We start from the raw sequence: 24,394 nt of genomic DNA on the forward strand, positions 1-24,394 counted from the left end.
ACTGCCATGTAACCTTATGTATCAGGCATTGTTCTAAGTGCTCTGTGTTTTAACTCTTAATCATTATAATAAGGCAGTATGGCAGGCACTATTGTTTATTTTGCTTGCAAATGAGGAAACTGAGGCACAGAGATGAACTTGTGCTGGATCTCACAGCCGGCAGACAGCAGAGCAGAGATTTGAACCTAGGCATTTGTTTCCAGACTCTGTGCTCTTAACGATTGTGCTAAGTGATTAGGAGGAGAGAAGGACGCTATATGGCGGAAATCATGATGGTGACTGACTCAGGTTGGCACCTGCTGTGGGGATGTAGTCCATCATGTGCTCTTCATGAGGACTTCCAGGAGAGGTTGCTCAGAAGCCAGCTCATGGCCATGCGAGGGGCATTGGCAGCAAAGCAGCACTTCTTAGCCAGCATGGCAGAATTCCCAGCACATTTCAAGGATCAGGTGTCCACATCCGAAAAGAACCCAGCCCTTGGTGTTCAAAATCACTTTTAGGGGAAGTAGAGCTTTTTCTTTCATGTGTCTGGACCAGTAGTTCACTTACTCTGGAAGTCAGAGGCCCCATGGACTGCCCAGCCCAGCTGCTGTGGAATGTGGCAGAGAAAGAGGGTGAGAGGGCCTGGATGGCTCCCATGCCAGGAGTATTATGCAAACATGGGAGAAAAAAGCATGCCTCCTCTACTGGCCTACAGGAGGGCTTGAAAACCTGCTCATCTGCAAGCCCTGGGGCTGGACTCTACATCACAGCAGTGGATACTGCATCGCCATCGAGAACCTGATGACTGGTGAGTTTCCTACTTGGGTTGCCCTTACCTAGGATCCCTACTTCCACCTCAACCCACCTTCTTTCCTGTAAACCCCACAGAAGGAGAGGTTCTGTCCTGTGCGCTTCCCTGGTCCTGTGTAGTCACTAAGCATCTGATGCCTGATCCAGAAGAACAGAGTGACCACCAGCCCAGACTCGGTCACCAAAAGGACTTTCCTAGACTTGGTCACCAACTTCAACTTTCCCAGCTTCCTATTAAATAGCCTTGGGCAAGTCCCATGAACCCCTTGTGCTTATATTCTTCATATGTAAGGGGTGACAGCAGACCCACCTCACATGGATATTGTGAGGGTTAAAGGGATAACCTATGGAAAATATTTAACCCAGTACTGGGCACACATTAAATGCTAGACAAATAACAGCCACGACTCCTGACACTATTCATACAAGTTTCAAGTATAATGGCCGAGATCTGGAGTTTGGAAACTTGCAAGCCTAATTTACAAGGCTACCACCCCCACCTGTGTTGGATTCTGCATGCAGCAGCTACTTCAGCCTTCCAGACTTGATGCCATCTTCGCTTTAATAAATCAGCTTTCCCTTTCCGTCCTCGACAAGTCCTTACTTCTTTACCTAATGGGAGGCCACAAGGAGCAATTCTTTGCAAGGAAAGGGGGAGACATCCTTAGAAAGGCATCTAAAAAGCTGCCATTTGCGGTGCTGAGAGAAGGCCATAGGCACTCTCTCAATGACACATGCACAAAAGCTCTTGTTGTGGACATAAATAAGAAAAGTTGAACCCCTCGCCCGGTGTAATTCACTTCATTTATTGACCCGAGTTCTCTCCCTGCAACCCTTGATTCCTTTGCATTTGTCAGCGGTTCAGAGACCCCTGGCATTCAACATGATTTGTAATGTAAATTATATAATTGTACTTTCACATATTTTAACATCAAATGAAATGATTGACTACAGAATCGGAGCTGTCTACAGGTGGGGGCCAATTACCATCTGAATAATCACAGTGCCACACAAGAATAGCATAGCCGCTGAGCGTGACATATTTTTATCTCTATGCATTTCAATGAAGTCAGGCTAGTACATAAAAGGTTATCACCTAGGAAACATATTTTCCTAAGCACAAGTTAAACATGCAAGTGAGATCAGCAAAGATATTCAATTTAGCCAGTCAACCCTAACCTATTAATATTTTAACAAAATCCAGTGAGGATAATTTTTTTCTTTGATCCCATTTCATGTGAGCAGCCGGGAAAGGGAAGAAAAATTAAAAACAAAATAGTCAAGCATACAGAATGAGGTTATGTATTAAGTGGGCTATTTAATGTTTCTGGCATTTCATAGCCCAGGGGAAAGTGTGGATGGATTTAACAATCAAGAGCTGTGTTCCCTTGGCCACAAAGTTCGAGAAACATAAAATAATCTATACTTCCAAGCTGACAAATCTTACCTGACACCCAGCTTCATCTCACCGGGACTCCTGAGATCAGCATTAATCATATGTTACAGGGAGTAAAAAGAAAAGTAAATCACACCACGCTGAAAAGTGAGATGGAAGGTCTTCGGGCAAGGATTTTAATCAATAATATGTGGGATGATAACCAGAAGCTATTGTTTTAATCTTCCAATATGAAAAGAAATAAATGCAAAACACAAAGCTACCAGGAGCCAAGCGGCTTCCATGATGCCTTGTAAGAACCAAAAACAGTTTGGCAGCTCAACTTTCTAGTTTGATTCATGACAACAAACAACAAATGATTTCTTTTTAAAGAGATAGAGTCAAGTGCATTCTTTATGTTTCCTGTTTCTGGAGCCTTAATTGTTGCTCAGGTCTCAGGACATGGGTTCTGGATTGCTCAGTTTTCCTTGTGTGGGTTTTTTCATGTTTTGCATGTGTGACATCTATTCATGCTTCTTCTCCTAACATCACCTCCTTTCTCCAGCCCCACCATCAGTTCTTGTGGTTTGGGTGTGTTGGTATCACAGTGATTAGATCAGGGATAGATATGTGATATATTTGAGCCCTGAAAATGCAAGCATGGGAGTTCATGGTAGCACTGTCATAAAAGGGGCTGTTGTGGTTTGAGGCTGTGTCCCCACAAAATTCATATGTTGAAGTCCTGACCCCCACTGCTTCAGAACGTGACTTTATTTAGAAACAGGGTCCTTGTTCACGGGATTAGTTAAGATGAAGTCACACCAGTGTAGTGTGGACCCCTAGTTCAAAATGACTGGTGTCCTTATTAAAAGGGGATATTTGGACACAAACAGATGTGTACACAGAGAGAATGCCATATGAAGATGAAGGCAGAGATTGAGGTGATACTTCTACAAGCCAAGGAATATCAGAGACTTCCAATAAATCACCAGAATCCAGGGAAGACCAAAACAGCTCCCTCCTCCCAGCCCTCAGAATAAAGCAACCCTGCTGATAACCTTGATCTCAGACTTCCAGACTCCAGAACTGTAAGACAATCCACTTCTGTTGATTAGGCCACTCATGGTGTGGTACTTTGTTACAACAGCACCAGCAAACTAATACAGAGGCCCACTCTCTTTTATTATCATGTACTTAGAACCTTGATGATTTAAGCTTGACATGGCTAAGATTTATCTTGCCTGTGAATGGTGCAAACACATTAGAAAGTTGAGCAAATACCTATGTAGATGCCTACCTCATTGCAGATGTTGCTCATACCCCTGGATCCAGCCATACCTGAAGTTCTGTCTCTGACTTTGCAGTTATGTGATCTACTAAATTTTCACTTTTACTTAAACTGGTTAGAATTGAGTGTTCATCACTTGCAACCAAAGGAACTGTAAATGATTTATTCTGAAAGCAGCCATTGTGATCTTAGGATGAATTAATAGACATGAAGCCTTTGGAACAAAGACTGTGATTGTATTAATCAGACCACAGGAAGGTTGCATCCAGTTTGAGGCAACATATGTTTAAGAGGGACATGGACGGATCTGAACAGAGTGATTAGCTGATGAGAGAAATGGACATCAGATCACAGGAGGTATGAGAGATACTTGTCCTAGAGAAGAAAAGGGGTGTATAGAAAACACAGATGGCCTCAAATATCTACAGGCATGACAATTTGAGGAAGGACTGGGAATTATTTGTGTGACCCCCACCAAGGATAAAACTAGGAAACAATGGGAACACATATTTAAAGCAGAGTGATTATCTAAATGCTCCCAGCAATTGGAAGAAGGAATGAAAAGCCCCTGAAAGCAGCAAGTCCTTGGGTTTGGGAGGTGCTTCTACAGTAAAAGGGACTCTATGACTGACTGGATGACTTTAAGGCCCCTTCCAGCTTGGATGTTTAGTTTTAAAATTCTTTTACTAAAACCCAACATTCTTCTGGCTGAAACACACCATGATTCTATGATTCCAATTCAGTTATTTCCACCTCAACTTCTTTTCAGACTGTTGAGAATTCTTGCACTTGCTCAGAACACACAAAGTCATATCACTAATCTTTGATTTATGGAACGGCTAACATTGTAGGTGTGGGACTCTTGGTGGCACAAGTCATGTGAGGAGGGATCAAACTTTATTTTTTCCCCCTAGCTTTAATTAAATGACCTATTCCACAGTGGAGAGTTGAAGGATGATATTAAACCTATGTAACAATCAATCTGGCTATAGATTGTTTTAATAGATGGCTCATGTTAGGCACCCATTATACTTTATTTTCCTGAGCTATGTGAGGTATGCAAAGACACACACTATGTTTGAAATCAAGTGTCCAGTTAAGGCATAAACTGGATAAAAGCTTAAAATTGCATCATAAACCTTCTCTAGTCTTTCCTTGAAAGAACTTGAGACTTTGGGACATTCAGATATGTTATAGCTCCAAGTGACCATCTTAATTTCTACTGTTAGCATTTGTAGCAGCTTGTCAGATTTCCAGACACCCTTCTGCCAACTCAGCCCAGCGGCTGATGCTACAGAGAAGCCTGGGCAACCTAAGAGAAAACATTCTTCTAGTTTTGTCCAGCATGGATGTGGGTTGGGCCAACAGAGGAACGAAATCTCTGTTTATAATCAGGGAAGGAATCTAGAGCCAATGATGGGAGAGTTTCCATCCTCTGTGCTGAAAGGAAGCCCTGATTGTGCTCAGCAAATAAGGTCCCAGCCATTTCAAAGAGGCTGCACATGGCTCTCCACGATTTTAGCATTTGTTTATTGCCTTGGCCTAATTAAGTTCTTCCTTGATGCTAAATTATTCTCCAAGTCAACAATCTTTTTTTTTTAATGTAATTTTTAAAACTAGTCCCCAACACAAACAGGAAAGCAGTCTGTTAAGAACATCTATAAATTGACATTATTTTAAGGGCTTTGCCTACTATAGTAAGTAAATCCATTTCTCAGGCTGGAAGAGTTCTCAGAGACTGGGGAAGTTACAACATTGTCCCTTCAAAAAAGAGTAACTCTTTGTGAAAGTGAATCTCTTGATCTTACATCCTCAGGGTCTTTCACCTTAAAAATAATCCTATAGCAGAGAATTCATCAGAGTAAAAAACAAGAAGAAGCCGGGCGCAGTGATTCATGCCTATAATCCCAGCACTTTGTGAGGCTGAGACACACAGGTCTCTTGAGGTCAGAAGTTTGAGACCAGCCTGGCCAACATGGTGAAACCCTGTCTCTACTAAAAGTACAAAAATTAGCCAGGTGTTGTGGCTCATGACTGTAATTCCAGCTACTCGGGAGGCTGAGGCAGGAGAATCAATTGAACTGGGAGGAGGAGATTGCAGTGAGCCAAGACTGCCACACCACTGCACTCCAGCCTGGGCAACAGAGCGAGACTCCATCCCAAAAAAAAGAAAAAAAAAAAAAAGAAGGAAGAAGAGACTAGAAAACAAATTCCCAAGATCCCTCAGGTCTGCATGGAGGGTCTTAGGTTTGCAAAATACATGTGCACCCAAGATCACTGGAGTCTCCCCACACTCTTGTGAGAAAAGTAAGCCTGGAATTATACTTTTCAGTTTCCAGGTGGGAAAACTTAGAAGGTAAGTGTATCAGAGTTCTCCCAAGACCACAGAACTGGTAATGTACTGTCAGGGCTGGAACCCAGATTTTCCCTACTCCATTTCCACTAGGATCAGCTGCCTCTGAATGCCGTTAAGAGCAATAGGTACATTTAACCATTGAACAACATAAGTTTGAACTGTGCAGCTCCATGAATATGCAGATTTTCTTCTACCTGTGCCACCCCCAAGACAGTAAGACCAACCCCTCCTCTTCTTCCTCTTCCTCCTCTTCCTCCTCCTCAGCCTACTCAATGTGAAGAAGATGAGAATGAAGATCTTTATGATGATCCACTTTCACTTTATGAATAATAAATATATTTCTCTTTCTTATGATTCTTAATAACATTTTCTTTTCTGTACATTGCTTTATTTTAAAAATACATTGTATAATACATATACATGCAAAATATGTGTTAATTGGCTGTTGGCATTATCTGTAAGCCTTCCAGTCAGCAGTAGGCTATTACTAGTTGAGTTTTTGGGGAGTCAAAAGTTATACACTGATCTTCAACTGCATGGGTGGTCAGTGCCCCTAATTCTTGCATTGTTCGAGGAACAACCGTAATGTAAAAACAAGTATTTCCTGATTTAGACACCTCTTTGCCAATTCCTTAGAACAGTGATTCTCAAAGTGTGGTCCCTGGATCAGCAACATCAATATCATCTGGGAACTCACGAGAAATGGAAATTCTGAACCCTATCCTAGACCTCTTGAATCAAACTCAGGAGGCATGGCCGGAAACCTGGATTTTAAAGTCTTCCAGGTGATTCTGATGTATGCTCAAATTTCAGAACCACTGCCTTAGGAGGTGGTGGTATTTTGTGAGTTTGCATGAAAGGCTATTGGCAAATATAGACACCAAAAATCCAAACTCATCACCTCTGAATTCCGTTTAGTGAAGGCAAGAGTCCAAAGCTCTAAAATGCTTATTACTATTCAAAGCTGCCTTGGTTGGCTCTGAGAACAGACTAGACTCATTCACAGTCACATACAGGCCTGGCAGCAAATTCTCTGCTGGTCACTCACCATTGGTGCAGAATTGAACTGGGCTCAGCTGTGCGGTTGATTATATTCTGGTACGGGGTGGCCAGTTACTCTAATCCTGTAATCTTTGGAAAACAAAGAGCCAAAGTATCCTGATGTCTGGGGTATGCAGAGGAGGCCTGTGAGGCTCCAGTTTCGTCTGCATATTGCTGGGCAGACTAAGAATGTGGCTATATGTTCCTTCCACTACCCACACTTGCCCCCTCTCGGATTTAAGCATTCTGCTCAGGGACTTATTAATATGCAAAGAAAACAAACATCACCAGAAAGATGGAAAGTACAAGGAGTCAGTGATTATTAAAGTTGGGAGGGCAAGAACCAGTTATTTCCCCCTCCTTCTAATGGACTCTAAGGCCCATCCAAAAGCAGTTGATGGCTGCCATAGAAAGAATTCAGCCTCCCAAGCTCTCTTTGCTCTTCCATGATGCAATGGGTAAGCACAGAAAATCTGTCTACAAGGACTATTACCACTGATGATGTTGGAAAAAGAAACAGACAAAAGGAAGAAAAATCACAGTGTCTTCAAAACCCAGGGGAGTTTAGGACAAGGTTGAAAATTACATGCAACGAGAGAAAGCAACAATCTTTGCAAACGGGTAGTTCTCAGGCTGAGCTTGGCCTACAGGAGGGTTTTGTTTAATCCGTACTTGGCCCAGTTCAACAGTTTCATTTTTAAAGGTGAATTTGTTGCCACCGAACAAAAATCAGAAAATCTCATACAAAAATACTGGATCGTCCTGTCCCAAAACATACCGGACAATCTGGTCATACTGGGGCCACATCCTCATGGGGCAACCATGTCCCCATCCCCATTCCAGACAGCTGCCCTCATTTGATACCCACCTAACCTCAGCAGGCATTTGACTTTTCAAGTCCTAATTTAAGCAAATCCTAAATTTATACCATTTAGTGTCTAAAACCCAAATGATTTCAATTCTAGGCTAACATAGAACTGTTGTATCCTGGGCAGTTGCTTTCCAATGATAGGAAATGGGAATCTTTAGAAGACAAGTCACAAAGAAGTCTAAAATCGATGACCCAGTAAGTGTTCACATTCTCTACCAATAAAATCAAACAGAAAATGTAATAATCTATAAAATTACAGTTATTAAGAAAAGCTAACCAAATTACTTAACTTTTTTATATCTGTGTGTATGTTTATTATCTGCCCCCTCTAAGGGACCATAAGCCCAATGGGGCAGGGACTTTGTTCTGGTCATTGTCATATGCCCAATGCCTAAAACAATGCCTGTAGGCACTTGTCAGATATTTCTAGGGTGAGTAAACAGTTATATATATTGGAACCTTTACTTATGCTAGGCATGGTTCTAAGCACTTTATGAGTAGTAAGATCTCAGAGCATTCCTGTGAGAAAAAGACTCTAGCAGATGTGGAAATCAGGACAAAGGGGGCAGTTAGTGAATGTCCCCATGTTGCCCCACTGGCCAGTGATGCAGCAGGGATGAAGAGACAAGCACTGGCCCACCCTTCCTCCTCCCTAACTGTAGCTACATTGCTTGGGCTGGAACTAGTAAACCAAAGACCCAGAAGCCAATCTGGGTCCCTGAATCCCTTTTTGATGCAAAGTAGGTGCTTACCAAGAGATGACTGAATTTGTTAGTAAAATCATTATTTCTCTGAGAATAAAAATAGAAAGGCTGTTAAAGAAGCCTTGTAAGCTAATGAAAAAGCAAGCCGTTATAAAGTTACAGACCCTCTCAGGGTTCTATTTCTTTTTTTTTTTTTCTTTTTCCTTAAGTAAATCACTTTGCTTTTATAGCTTCCTGTTTTCCCGTCTATCAAAATTGGGAAAATACTTTTTTCTACATCCTTTTCAGGAGGATATTCAAAGGGCAAAATGTGCTAGAGGAAAATGTGAGATGTAAATATTTATAATGACAAAACTAATTTTACAAGTTTAAGACATTGTTTCCAATTCATTATTCTCATTGTTTTCATCAAAGACCTCTGTTAGGACAGGGATTGTTAGCTCCATCAAAATGAGGAAAACAAGGCCAGGAAACATCGGATCACCAGCCAAAGATCACAGAGTTGACAAGTAGTAGAATTGGGGCCAGAACTAACCCACGTTTACACTGGGCCAAGTGTAATAGTGTAACAAGAACTATGGAAAGTGGGCTGTTGCTGCAGATGTGCCCTAGGAAATAACTGGGCTAGGATACAGATATGCACACAGTGAACCATAGAACCAGGCAGGGTGCTCACCAGTAAAGATGAGAGAGCAAGTTTCCCAGAGCTATGGAAAGCCATGCACAGGACGAGAGAGATAGGGGGAGAGGATCCCAGGTAAAGGGCATGAGCAAAGTGGTTTTAATGAATGTTTCAGAAGAGGTTTGAGAGTGCTGTCTGTGCTGGAGTCGAGATACTGACAGAGATAGGAGGGGAAAGAGGGTGTTAGGAGCTTGTGGTTTTCTTAGTGGAAAGAACTTGGGCATTGGAGGTAGAGAGTCCTGAGTTCAAATCCTGCAGCTGCCTCTTTCTGTTTCTGAATCTCTATTTCTTCCTGGTTTGGTTGATTTGAGATTGGAAAGAGGTAATGTCTGAGAGCTCCCAGTCCAGAGCCTGGCACTTAGAATCTGGCCCTCACCCATTAACAGCTCCTGCTCTGATTCTACCGAGGACAGGCTGGACAGGGAGAGAGGAGAGGCAGGCAGAGGAGAGGAGAAGCTCAGAAATGCCCTACTGAGAATTCATTAGCGATGTAAGACAGAGCACCATCTCCCCATCAAGGCTTGCTGAGGTACAGAAGCATCTAAATCAGCTGTACAAGGACTTTCAGGCTCCGGTGTTGATTTGCGTGTGCGTGTTTTATATGAAGAACTCTGTCTTGCAGCCAGGCCAGTAACTGGGGAAACGCTGCAATGATCTCCCTCACAGGGCTGATGCCTTCCACCTCTGCAATCACCTTTTTGTGTGTCTTTGAGGTCTCTCTTCCAAGATTGTTCAGAAGAGTCTTGTGTGTCTAGATAATCGCCTTCCTGTGATCTGCTGACCGGCGGCATGCAGCTTTGCCAACCGGGCCATGCTTCCTCCATAATCAGGCTTTTGAGGTAGAAAGGCCAGCTTTATTGTTGTTTTCATTTTTGTGTGTGATGTATAGTTTAAGAAACAGATTCATTCAAGGGGAAACAGGCAACTACTAACTATTAGACGGAGGAAAATAATTGCTTTTTAATACATTATTTATCGCCTGTTCAATTCTAACATCTTTCTTGTCTGGCTCTTAACTTCAACACATTAGAAGGCTCCTTTTTACTTGCGGTTGTGTAAGTGTAGACAGTAAAAGTGTATTGATACTAGTAGCAAAGACAGGCATTCTTTAAGAAATTGTTCTTCTGTTGTAGACATTTTCCTTACTATTCTGTTTCAAACATTTTCTTTTGTCTATGTCAAGTCATTTCAGTGTGGTAGAAAATAACCTCTTTCTGGGCTCAAACACAGCTCTTAATAAACAGCATTTCCATTCTAGTATGTTCTAGGATGTGTGTTTGATAACGGGCCTGCATGTCTATCCATTGAGGGGAGGTGACTTTGTTGGGGTAGAATTGAGATCTGAATGTGCATATCATTGGCTTTACTGAACTACCCCTTTGGGACTGAAAATTCTGCAAGGGCTGGCTGAAGCAAGGATGGCTGCTCAGGTCTTGTGTCCCCGTGGCAATGCGTATCCTCACTCTGCCATTTTCAAAGTGCTCAAAACTGGCCTCAGGCCAGGCATCACATGCCTATGCAAGAACAGAGCTTTTTCTACTCACCATGGCAGTTGGTGTGGAGTCATCACTTTGCCTCACTGGCCACGGTCACCATTGGCAGAGTCATCCGTTCCAACCCATATCAATCTGAAAAAGACCCCTCGTGCCTGTGCAAAAGTGCCTGTAATATTTGTATGTTTCCCAGGAAAGGATCCTTAAAGCTGAAAGGAAAAGTAAAACTCAGCAGCTACAAACTGTGTACCAGGAGCAAACACTGACTCCGGACTTTCGTGACCTACAGAGTGTTTTGTTTATAAGTGTTGTTGCCAACACTTAAGCATCAGAAGAATTTGTATTAAAATATGAATTTCTCTTTCTCTGGAGAAGTCAGCTCTGGCCACCTTGGCCCCTTGCTCCGTGGTCACAGTTAAGTAGGGTTGAGTGACAGCTGTCCTGCTGAGTAAACTCGAGCACTCCAACTCACCAAAGTCCCCATGACTCCCTGTGACTCTATACTCAGTGCATTACCTGAGTATAAAGTACAAAGTCCCTTATGTTACCTATCTTATTCCACAGGCAGTTAGAACATTTAAGAAAATCTATTTAATTTTTGGCTATGAAACTGATGTGTGCAGAAAGAACTACAAATAGTATAAAAGAAATAAATAGTGAAAAAGAAGGTGCCCTCTCACCCTGACCTGCACTCTCCCAGGACAATCTCTGTTCTCTGTTTCCTGTGTCTCTTTCTAGAGATACAATATGCATATGTATGCATATTACATCATCACCTTTTTAAAATACATGAATGCACACAATATTTTGCATTTTACATAATATATTTCAGGCATCATACCTTATCCATACATAGAGATCTGTCTTATTCTTTCCAAAGGCTGCATAGTATTCCTTTCTGTGGATGCACCATAATTTATGTAACCAATTTTCTACTGATGAACATTTAGGTTGTTTCCAATACTTTGCAACCACAAAGAGTGCTAAAAAGAATTCTTCGTGCCTGCTTATCTGTACAATTGTGTGGATGTATCTGGAAGAAAAATTATTAAAGGTGGAACTGCTGGATCAATGAGTGTCATTTAAATTGTGATAGATATTGTCAAATGACTCCACAAGTGCTTGTGCTAATACACAGTTCTATTCACAATGAATAAAAATGTCCCCTAGATCTAGGACCTGATGTGATCCAATCCACTGGACAAGTGAGGAAACTGAGGTCCAGAGAGAGGAAGTGATAAAGCATGTAAATAGCACAGCACAGACTTGAGTTGACACAGGACTCAAGATGCCATTCACCACCTCCCTTCCACCATACCCCAGCTGTTCTGTTCTCCAGCCTTTCTTTGTAGGAAACTAAATCAAGGGGCCCTGGGATTAGTTCTGGGGTTCGGCAACTGGACCCAGGCCAACTTTAGGGGAGCAGATGTTCTGCTAACAAACACTTCCATCATGACTGGCACAGGCTGTCACCTTGGTGGGCTGGCTCAGCAGTGAAGGCCAAAGATTAAATGGACCATGGAAGCTGAATTACCAACCCAGCCCTTGGTGGTTTTTAAATTATAGATTTTTAAACAAAGCTAAATATAGAGCAATTAAGAAATGGCTCCACATTCTACCCCAAAGAACAAAACAGCTGAACTGGAGCTAAACACAGCACATGTATATGCATGTGAAATAGGCGAGGAACAGAGGGAGCTGGTTAGAGTAAAATCCAAACTCCTTCCAGCGGTTCTTCTAGCATAGCCCCCATACTCCTGCCTCAGGGCCTTGGTACATGCTGTTCCCACTGCCTGACACACCTCCCCTGTTTTATTCTTTTCATAGCTGGCTCTTTTTCTTCCTTTAGAATAGAGAAATTCTTAGATTTTTCCCATTCTTCCAATTCCTATCTCAGTCTCATTTTCTTCTTCCTTGTATCCTATGTATAGTCGTTTTCTCATTGATTTACTTTTTAAATTTTTTGTCTGATTCCCCCACTAGAGCTAAAATCTCCATTTGCTCTTCTGCACCATTAAAATGATATTTCCATTCTGCTGTTGCTATGAGGACAAATAAGACAATCTGAGCCAACCCACCCTCAGCAATCACCTCTCCTTTGAACTCAGTAGCATTTCTAGTCCGTGGCATGAAACATAAACCTTTATTGCATAATACAGGGGTCCTGCAAGTATAGTACATAGACCACAGTGAGTTAAAATAATGCTGTCATAGGGGGGACATGGAGAAACTTTTAAAATATCTTTTCATCGCAGCTACTCCCTAGTACCACCTGGGATCTAAAGCATCATCATTTCTGTGATTATTGCATCACTTATTTTTCCTCATTGTCCATCCTACCTCGCATCCTATAATGTATTCTGGACTCAGGAGCAAGAGAGGTTCTGTTAAATAAGTCTTGTCATGCCACTCCTCTGCTCAGGAATCTTCCGTGGTTCTCATGTCCCTCAGAGAAAAATCCCAGATCTTTACAATGGTCTATAGGACCCTGTACAGTTGGGTCCTACTCCACCCTTACTTCTTGGCCCTCATCTATGACCTTCCCCATGTTTGCTCACTTCTAAGCCCATGGATGTCTTCAGACATATCAGGTACATGTTTACTACAATGCCAGTGCCCCTTCTGTCCCTCTGCCTGGAATCTTTTTTTTTTTTTTTTGCTTGTTTTTTGTTTTTGAGACAGAGTCTCCCTCTGTTGCCCAGGCTGGAGTGCAGTGGTACAATCATAACTTATGGGCTCAAGTGATCCTCCAGCCTCAGCCTCTTGGGTATCTAGGACTACAGGCATGTGCTACCATGCCTGGCTAATTATATATATTTTTTTCTTTCTTTCTTTCTTTCTTTCTTTCTTTCTTTCTTTTTTTTTTTTTTTTTTTGGAGATGAGGTTCCAGTATGTTCACCAGGCTGGTCTTGAACTTCTTACCTCAAGCAATCCTCCCACCTTGGCCTCCCTACGTGCTGAGATTACAGTTGTGAGCCACTGTGCCCAGTCTGAACCTTTTACTCCCAGTTATCTGTATGACTTGAGTCCTCATCTCCTTCAAATCTTCACTCAACAGTCAACTTCTCAGTGCGCCCTTCCCCAACTACCTCCTTTAAAATTGCCACCCACTCACCCCACTTCCTGTCCCTTTTCTCTACTTCATTTTTCTCCAAAGCCCTTACCACTTTCAGTGTTCCGTATCTCTTCCTTACTTATCTTCTGTATTGTCTCTCTTCCCTACTAAACCACAAGCTCCAGGAAGGCAGGGATTTTTCTGTTTTTCATAGCTATATTTCTCACATCCAGAACAGTGCCTTAGTAGGAGCTCAAAAATTATTGTCAAATGAAAAAATGAATTTGGATGATTGAGAGTGTATTAGTCAGGATTCTCCAGAGAAACAGAACCACATGGATATATGTAGACATAGAAAAAGATTTATTATGAGGGATTGGCAAACACAACTACAAAAGCTGAGAAGTCCCATTATCTACTTTCCGAAAGATGAAAGCTAATGGTGTAGTTCCAGCTCAAACCCAAAGTCCCGAGACCCAGGAGAGCCAGCAGTGTAAGTTCCAGTCCAAGCCTGAAGGACTAAGAACCAGGAGTGCCAAAGTCCAGGAGCAGGAGAAGATGGATGTTCCAGCTCAAGCAGAGAGCAAATCCACCTTCCTCTGCCTTTTGGTTCTATTCGGGCCCTCAACAGATTGAATGATTCCCACGCACATTGGTGAGGACAGCTCTTCTTTACTCAGTCTATAATTCAAATGCTAATCCCTTCTGGAAACACCCTCACAGGCACTCCCAAGAATAATATTTTACCAGCTATCTGGGCATTTCTTAGCCCAGTCAAGTTGGCACATGAAATTAATCATCACAAAGAGTAAGCAACAGAAACTGACTCTGCAGAGAGTAAACAGAAGCTGTTAGTTACCTGGAAAGTTGCTGGGACTGAGAGCCTCAACCAGAGCCAGAAAGAGCAGACTGGGAACCAGCAGGTACCCAGCAGTTCCAGGAGAGTTGCACTGCAAGATCCTCCCAGAGCTTCCTGGCACAGCTGATGGAAGAACTTGACACCATCACTACTTGTGACAACTGATTTTCTTGTGTCCTAGAACCTCATGCTCAAGATTCAGAGTCTGAGAGCTGTGCCTGACTGCCTAGGTTTAATTGTACTCACCACTATCATGGCCCAGGTAGAGAGAGAAAAGGTGGATTTGGACTGTTGAGCTTCCACACAATGGTACATTCCCCAAAAGAAAGATTCTGATGGTTTTAGGAAGAAAAGTATTGGATACTGTACAAAAAAAGTTAACAATGACTTTAAACATCGAACTTTATGTTATTTTCTACTTATAACAAGTATAGTTGTCAAAAGTGTGGTCTCTGAAAGACAGACAAAGATAAAAATCTCAAAATGGGGAAATCCATTTCATCATTCACAACAAAAAGATATGCAAATAGTCCTTAAACACATAACAAGATGTTCAGTTGAACTCATAGTAACAGACACACAAATTAGACCTAGACATCATAGCTCACTTATCACTTAAGCAAAAATTCAAAAGCTTATGGACATACTTTGTTGGAGATGCTACAGGGGCTCTCCTAGATTGCTGGAGGGAATGGAAGACAGCATGCCTCCTAGGGAGGGGGATTTGGCAACATTTAACAAGACTGCTTATACCTCTACCCTTGGACACAGCCATCCCTTTTCTAGAAATCTACCCAGGAAATAAATCTTTACAAATATAAATAACATGTGCATGAGGTTCTTTGCTATAACATTTTTGTTATGGTAAAATATTGAAAACGACCTAAATGCCTATCCACAGAGGACTAGTTGAATAAATTATTATGTAACCATACAGCAGAGTACTATACAACCACAAAAGAAAATGAGAGAGATCTTGCTTAACCAATATGGAGTGACTTCCAGAAACTATTTTTAAGTAACAAAGTACAATACAAACAAATATATATGTGACCTTGAGGACATGATGAGAAGCGAAATAAACTGATCATAAAAAGAGAAATACTGTATGATTCCACTATCTAAAGTGGTCAAAGTCAGAGAAACAATAAGTAGTGTGGTGGTTTCCATGGGCTGGGAGAAGAGGGGGAATGTAAAGTTTTTAAATGGATATAGAGCTTTTGGGTTGCAAGATGAAAAAGTTCTAAAGATCTGTTGCACGACAATGTGGATATACTTAACACTACTAAACTATATACTTAAAAATGGTTATGATGCTAAGTTTCATAATATGTATTCTTTTTTTTTAACCACAATTAAAAATTTTAAGGCTGGGTGTGGTGGCTCATGCCTGTAATCCCAGCACTTTGGGAGGTTGAGGTGGGAGAATCCCCTGAGGCTAGGAGCTGGAGACCAGCCTGGTCAACATAATGAGACCCTGTCTCTACCAAAAAAATATTAAACATGTATATAATATGCTACCATTTGTGTAAGAAAGAAGGGCAAGTAAGAGTATATATAGTATTTACTTATTTTTATAAAATGAAACCCAGGAAAGATCAAACAAAAATGAATGAAAATAATTTCCTATAATGGATAGATAGGAAAAAGGAAAAGGGGAAAGGGATTGGAAGGAAACTTCACTGCTTGTTTCCTCTTAAATAGGGTTTAGATATTTGAATTTTGTAAATATTTTAAAAGAACAACAGTAAATTTAAAAGAATACAGAAAGTAAACCCTAACACCAAACACAAATGGAAAAGAAAGAATTGAAGTGTATATCACAATTATAACCATACACCCACAAAACAAGTAACTCTAGCAACTTTTGAACACAATATTCTGACTGTCCACTTATAGTGGGATACAGTCTAAGAACAAAAAGCATAAAAAGAAATCCTGAATTTTACTGAGAGTAGTTTTTGTTAATAGGAATATTGATGTACTAACTCTGAAACTATTTTGCATATATTGTAGGATAGGGCAAATGAATAAATACATCAGTTGTGATGGGACACAGTGTTCTCACTGTGAGGGGGGGAAATACATATATGAAATGGAGAAGAGTGAAGGTTACTGTGGTTTTTGGTGACTGAATTGAAGGTATATAGACTCAGGAACTGTAACTCTGAGCAGAAGTGACTTGAGGTCAAAATTGGTTGCAATAATTCTCCCTAAATATGGTTCCCAGAAGGAGCATTCCAAGTGCTTTTGCTAATTGGCCTTCCAGAATAGTCCTTGATTCTCCCAGTGTGGCTTTTTCTATATTTTTGGAACCACTCCATGTCCCTCTGTGATGGTCAGTTTTATGTGTCAACTTGGCTTGACCATAGTCCCTAGTTATGTAATCAAGCACTAATCTAGTTGTTACTATGAAGGTATTTCGTAGATGTGATTAAAACTCCTAATCAGTTGACTTTAAGTAAGGGTGATGATCCTGAATAATCTGACTGGGCCTGACTTAATCAGGTGAAAGACCAGAAGAAGAAATTCTACGTGTGGACAGCAGTTCAGCCCATGACCGAGACATCCAACCTGCCCTTCCAGAAAGCCTGTCCTACAGATTAAGGACTTGCCCAACTAGCTCCACATTACGTAAGCCAATTCCTTGCCATAAACCTATTAACATATATCTTCTGCTGGTTCTATTTATCTGATTGAACTCAAATTAATACACCCTCTAATAAACTTCTTTTGTTTCTCTCTTAATGTAGTTTCTGCTGCTTATTACAAAGTAACAGAACCTCACATATAGTGCAATGTTAATAATGTTTCCATAACTCCTCCTGTAGAAGCTTCTCAGCATGGAGAAAGTTAGGCATAGACTCTTCCTCCATCAGATATGGGCTCCATGTTTACCAAGGCCTCCTTCTTCCTGATCTGGAGGCCCCATTAGGATGAGCAAGAGGCTGTACTGTCAGTCAGTTCTGGGGTTCCTGTCTCTGTACCCTGCTAATCAGGCTCAGGATTTGTCAGCAGCCCTGAAATATTCATGAACAACTGTTTCAATGATTATAACAGCTGCACAAATAGAGACGAGGCCCACAGGAGAGTCAGGGAGGAAGGGGAGCTGGGGTTTTCATGTCATCTTCTCTTCTGTTCTCAATCCCATTGAGACAAAGGAAGACTTTGGGAAATCCCAAAGAGCTCCAGCCAGATAGTGCCAGGCTTCAGCACAGAAGCCACAAGAGCCCAAGAGCCAGAGCATCAGTTCCCTTGGAGGGCTTGGTTAATCTCTGTTAAAACACAGATTGCTGGGCCCCATCACAGAGAATATGATTTAGTAGGTCTGGGGTAGGGCCCAGGATTTTTCATTTTTAATAAGTTCCCAGGCAACTCTGATGCATCAGGTCTGAGAACCATATTGGTCTACAATATTAAGGCAACAACTCACAAAAAAAGAGAAAGATTTAGACAGTCTGTGCCTTATTTGCCTGAAGAAAGCTCACTTGAGTCTTATGCTTATGAGTTTCTTCCCTGAGCCTCAGTGTTCGCACAGAACAGCTAAAGATACCTGGTTACCCTGGGATGTGGTCAGAGGCTCTCAAGTCATTAGGTTGAGAGTGGTTTTGAGCAAGACTCACCTCAATATCCCCAGATTCCAGTCACTCTTGTAAGATCTTATTCCACTACTGTCTAGCTGTGCATCTTAGAGAATGACTTAAACTTCCTGTACCTCAGTTTCCTTATCTACAAAATGGGGATAACAATAGTAACTGCTTCATGGACTGTTGTAAGAACTCCATGAGATGGTGTGCATAAAGAGGTGCTAGGCCTCCCATTGGCTGAATCCAAGGGCAAGGGAGCCAGAGGTGCAGTCCACAGGAGTTCACCTCCTAGAGCACAGAGCAGGAAGAATGGGCACAGAGTGGATAGGTTGAGACAGTGGCAAACGGAGAATCAAGAACATTCGATGTTTGATCAATGTCTACTGTTATTTGTTATTGGTAGGGTGAACATACATCCCAGCTTTCTGGGACAATTCCAGTTTATGGCCGTTGTACATTTTTACTCTCAAAGGTATTTTACATCTCAAAAGAGGTTTACACAGATACTCTCAAATCCTATCATTTAAAAGATAAAGTCCACAGTCATTGTAGTTACTAGCCATTATCAAAGTATGTGAGAATCTGATCTGCAATGGAAAGAGAGTTCCAAAGAAATAATTTTGGTCCTTGGAACACAACATGCTCAACCCAGTATTAGGTTTATTGATGCAAATGGAGCACTCAATTGGCAAACATATGCATATAAGAACATAACGTGGAAAAGTGCACATTTATGCTTTATATGCTTTTCTGTATTTATAGGATGTATAAATAAATATGTTTATTGTTTTTAAGTATTCAAGCCATGTCACTTTCTAAAAATAATCAGCTTAGCTGGGTCGAGAACACAGAGAAAAACTGTTTTTTAAGAAAAACTCAGCATTTCTCTGAAATGTTCTGCAAAAGCCCCTAACCCAGGCAACAGGGCAGCAGGTGCACCAGGCCCATGTATGAGAAATTCTCCAAGGAGACTTTGAGGAGCCAAGACAGAGTTAAGTCCTTGTCTCCAAAGAATCTACTGCGCATCTCCTACCCACTTGCTTTATCTGTTTAGCAAACTCACCCCACATCTTACCTCCTCTTTGCACCTGACATCTAGGAGGATCTTTGAAATTTATTTTCTCCTTTTAGGCTGCTGTATTTTTAATGCCTGAGTGAAAGAACAAAGGAAGGCGAACACCAGACAAGATCGTTTCATTCCTCCATGAGCTGTTTGCAGCCTGGCTCAAGCTCAGCTACCATAAATGTTTTAAAATTCTGTCTTTGCAAGGGAACAAGTGCTGGTGTAGTCATCCACTCCAAAGTCAGGGCCCTGTTTCTGCCTTTCCTTTGGTGGCATAAAAGGCACCCCCTACATCAGTCATTAACAATCTATTAACACAAGCAGCCCAGAGAAGATTTCCTGGCCTGGTCAATCATAATGGAAGAAATTCCTGCTGCCCAGCTAGCCACCCATGATCAGCTTATGCAGGCTGTTTTCAGCTTAGAAAAAAGCCTGCTGATTCCTCTCTCATCTCTCTCTGAGTAACAGATACCTGGTCGGCCTGCTTTCCTCCTCCCTCACTGCAAAATTATCCACCTGCCTCCTCGGCTTCTGGTATTAAGAGCTGCTTGCACAAACACTGACAATATTGATTGCGTCCAAGTGGCATGCGGGGCTGTAAGATGTCGGCTCGGCATGCGGGCCAGAACTCAGGGCTGTTTCATCCACCCACGTCATAATAAGGAGGGTCTTGAGGGGTCTCGAGGAAGCAGTGTCTGCCTGGTGTTTCTGACTCTTGAATTTAATTGGTTTTGATTTGAAGCAAAACCAATCAACATGATGATTTTTAGCTAGTCAATCAGAATCTGGTTTTTCAAAAAACCCATGTGCCTTCAATGATACATTCTGGAAGTCTGCAAATCTAGAGCATTGTATTCTAGTCTTCACTTTTTTTCCTTTGTGACAAATTATATATAACATAAACGTTATCATTGTAACCATTTTTAAGCATAAATCTAGTGGTATTAAGTACATGCATAATGCTGGACAACCATTACCACCATATATCTCCAGAACTTTTTTAATCTTCTTAAACTGAAACTGTACCTATTAAATAATAATTCACTCTTTTCCCCTCCCCTCATTCCCTGGCAACCACCATTCTATTTCTTTTTTTTTTTTTTTTTTTTTTTTCTTTAAGACGAAGTTTCACTCTGCTGTCCAGGCTGGAGTGCAGTGGTACAATCTCAGCTCACTGCAGCTTCCGCCTCCTGGGTTTGAGCAATTCTCCTGCCTCAGCTTCCCAAGCAGCTGGGACTACAGTCGCCTGCCACTACACCCGGCTAATTTTTGTGTTTTTAATAGAGACAGGGTTTCACCTTTTTGACCAGGCTGGTTTCGAACTCCTGACCTCAAGTGATCTGCCTGCCTCAGCCTCCCAAAGTGCTGGGATTACAGACGTGAGTCACCGCACCCAGGAACTTCTTATCTCCATGAATTTGACCACTCTAGGAAGCTGTATAAGTGGAATTGTGCATTATTTCTTCTTTCGCATCTGGTTTATTTCACTTAGCATTATGTCCTCCAGGTTCAGTTGTGTCACAGCATGTAACAGAACTTCATTCTTTTTTAAGGCTGAATAATGTTTCCTTCTATGTAGATATCATACTTTGTTTATCCATTCATTCATCAACAGATATTTGGGTTGTTTCCACGTTTTGGTTATTGTGAATAATGCTGCTATGAACACTGTTCTACAAATATCTGCTTGGGTTTCTGCTTTCAGTTCTTTGAGGTATATACCCAGAAGCGGAATTGCTGGATCATATGGTAATTCTGTTTAAATTTTTGAGGAAATGCCATAGTGTTTTCCACAGCAGCTGCATGGTTTCACATTCCCACCTGCAGTCCACAAGGGTTCTAATTCCTCCACATCCTTCCCAACACTATCTTTTTTTTGATAATAGCCCTCCTAATATGTGTGAGGTGATATGGTGATTTTGATTTACACTTTCCTAATGTCCTCAAGATTCATTCATGTTGCAGCATGTATTAGAATTTCCTTCCTTTTAAGGCCTAAAAGCATCCCATTGTATATCTAAACCACATGATGTTCATCTGTTCATCTGTTGATGGACTCTTGGGTTGCTTTCACCTGTTGGCTCCTAAAGGTCTACCTGGGTTCTCCATTTAACACGGATCTCACAATCACTTTCTGGGTGCTAAGCACCGTGCTGGGATAATGCAGACCTAAGCAAACTGCTCCACACTTTGCTCCTTGTAGTTGGAGAGAAAAGACTTGCATTAATCAAAAAAAGCATGCATATAGCTATACAATTACACATTGTGATAAGTGCTATGTAGTAAAAGAACAGATTCCTGTAAGTTATGTCAAGGAAATATAAGACAATATAAGACAATATACCTGTCAGTTTACAAGCTCCTGAAAAGCCAATTTTGTCTATCATGTATTCATTCAACCAACAGACATTTGATATAAGTCTGCTATGTACAAGGCCCTGGACAGAACAGATGGGAGAGGAAGCCTCTGGTAGGGGGAGAGGTATCAAAAACTGCTAAGACAGAGGTCCTGCCCTCTACAAGTTCATAGTCTCATTAGGGAAGCACAGAAGTAAATGGGTGAATGCCAATACAGTGACTGGTGATACAACAAAGGAGCGTCAGTCAAATAGTTTGAGTATTTAAAACAGAAGGAATTAAATACAGGGAATTGGCTACCAATGATAGAGGACATAAGCCAAACATGGGATTGGGAGGCAGCCAAGATGGCAACTATAGCAAGATACGCTGCACCCTTGAGCTGCAGAGATAAAGGAGGGGGTAGACATGGGAGCTGAGGACCAGGGGACAGCAGAGAATAAAGGACTAATGGCAGGTCTATCCTGTGGGAACTGGAGCCACAGAGAAAACAGCTGCTGCTGCGGATTCCACCAGACGCCGAGGGAAAGTGGGAAATACGCTGGCTTCTCTCTTCCTTTCACCCTCCAGGTCTCAGAAGTGCTTCCCCTTGGTTGAATGCAGCCGGAGGCCGGCTGACCCAGCTCTGGGAAATGCAGTGTGTAGGTTGCAGCCTCCTCCCTCTCCTGCAGGGGAAGGATGGGAAATGGATCCTCGGCACAACAGGTTTGAACAAAATTCCAGAAAACCTTGAAACATGGGAGCGTGGCCCAAGAAAAGGAGGAAGAAGAGCATTGCAGACAAAGGAATAACATGAGGAATGGTTGAGGTGTAGGAAACACACTTCGCCCAGCCACATCACCAGGACATCTAGTTTTGCCAACCAGAGGTTATTCTTGGCACATGTCCCCATCGCAGCTATGTGCACTCGTGCAAGCACACACATAACACACACACACCCCACTACCATTACCACCACCACTATCACACAGGGCCCCAATTTCCCTAGAATATGCTCCCCAGTCACTGTCTTCCCTCTACCTAACTCTGAAGTCTCTGTAGTCCTCACTGAGCTCACCCATGCTCACTCCTTGTATGGGTCAGAATGCCCAAGTAGACAAGGCCCTTGGATCTTCTAGTCCTGCATAGAGGCCTGGGGCTTTGCCCCAGGGCACCCTACTGTGCCAAGCATTAACACATCAGTTGCTGGATCTAGAAGAGTTTCAAGGAGTCCCAACGGAGGTCATAAGAAAGCTAGGGCAGCAGAGGCACTCAGGGGATATGGTGGGTGGAATAGTGTGTCCCCTCCACCCCACAATAGCGTTCATATCTACGTACAACCTCAGAAAGGTGCCCATATTTAGAAAAAGAGTCTTTGCAGATGTAATCAGTTAAGGACCTCAAGATGCAATCATCCTGGATATTGGGTGGGCCTAAAGAGAAGGTGTAGAGAGAACCACAGACAAGAAGGCCGTGGAAAGGCAGAGGCAGAAGTTGGAGCGATGCTGTTGCAAGCCGAGAAACACCAGGGCCACCAGAAGCTGGAAGAGACGAGGAAGGATTCTCCTCCCAAAGCCTGCATAGGGAGCAAGGTGTCAACTGCTGATACCTTGAGTTTGGACTTCTAGCCTCCAGAGCAGCGAGAGAATACTGATACGGTTTGGCTGTGTCCCCACCCAAATCTCATCTTGAATTGTAGCTCCCATAATCCCCACATGTTGTGGGAGGGACCTGATGGGAGATAATTGAATCATGGGGCTGGTTTTCCCCCTACTGTTCTCGTGGTAGTAAATAAGTCTCATGAGATCTGATGATTTTATAAGGGGTTTCCCCTTTCACTTTGATCTCATTCTCTCTTGTTGGCCACCATGTGAGACGTCCCTTTGCTCTTCCTTCATCTTCATCCACAATTGTGAGGCCTCCCCAGCCACGTGGAACTGTGAATCAATTAAACCTCTTTCCTTTATAAATTACCCAGTCTTGGATATTTCTTATGGCAGCATGAGAACTAACAAATACAAATACATTTCTATTGTTTTAAATCCCCCAGACTGTGGTTGTTACAGGAGCTCTGGAAAATTATATAGGAGGGTTTTTTCCAACCAGGATTTCCATATTTAACAACTCACACAGCAGAATTGCAGCATATCAGTGCAGACCTGGTCCAATCTCCTTGCATTCCAGGTGAGAAACAGAACCTCAGGATTAACCATGGGTTGCAGATGGAGTTAGACCTAAAAGCCAGGACTTCTGCTACTCCATTCCACATTCTTTTCCCTTCGTTCCCTGTCTGAGGGAAAGGAACTGAGAAGGAGGGAGGGGGCATATGTTCCTGCTTTATCCTAGCTCTTCTCCCAGCTCCCTTCTCTCCCGCCCACCCCTCTAGGCTGCTTGTTTGTGCTTCTCCAGTCACCTCAGGTCACCCTGCCTTGTCTAGCTGCTAGAACCTTTGTCAAAACCCATATTTAGTTGCTGCAGGTTCCTTGCCTGGTGTCTCTGAAGTTAATGATGGAATCTTTGAAAATGACTTTAGAAGCAAAACATAAGCAGCAGAAGACATGAAACTACCTCAAGCCCATCTGTTCAAGCACGATCCACCTCAGAGCTCCCATTTCCCATGTAAAACAGAAGATATGATTTATAATTTATATCTCACCGGTACAATCCTGATTGAAGCAAACCACTTTGATGAAATGTTGGTTTCATGCTAGTGGAACACCATTCTAAATCAGAGAATATTTAGAACTCTAACTCCTCTGCTGCTGCTTTGAAGTAGAAAGATTTGTATTTTATGTGCTTTTCTGGGAAAAAAAAAATATGTACACTTCAACAAGCATGTGGGGAAAATATGAAAGCATTTAAGTGTGAATCAGCACCAAAATGTAATTAG

At 42.1% G+C, this 24,394-nt stretch overlaps 1 long non-coding RNA gene across 1 annotated transcript; it reads left to right on the forward strand.

Annotated features, from left to right (window-relative positions):
• The first annotated feature begins 491 nt into the window (after positions 1 to 491).
• LOC139359882 (uncharacterized) lies at positions 492 to 23,869 on the forward strand. The gene is made up of 3 exons (XR_011616475.1): positions 492 to 790; positions 17,026 to 17,151; positions 22,096 to 23,869. It is a non-coding gene; the product is annotated as an uncharacterized lncRNA (long non-coding RNA).
• Positions 23,870 to 24,394: the final 525 nt, after the last annotated feature.

This window comes from Macaca nemestrina, chromosome 18 (assembly GCF_043159975.1).
Source record: "Macaca nemestrina isolate mMacNem1 chromosome 18, mMacNem.hap1, whole genome shotgun sequence".
In the NCBI taxonomy this organism is placed as follows: domain Eukaryota; kingdom Metazoa; phylum Chordata; class Mammalia; order Primates; family Cercopithecidae; genus Macaca; species Macaca nemestrina.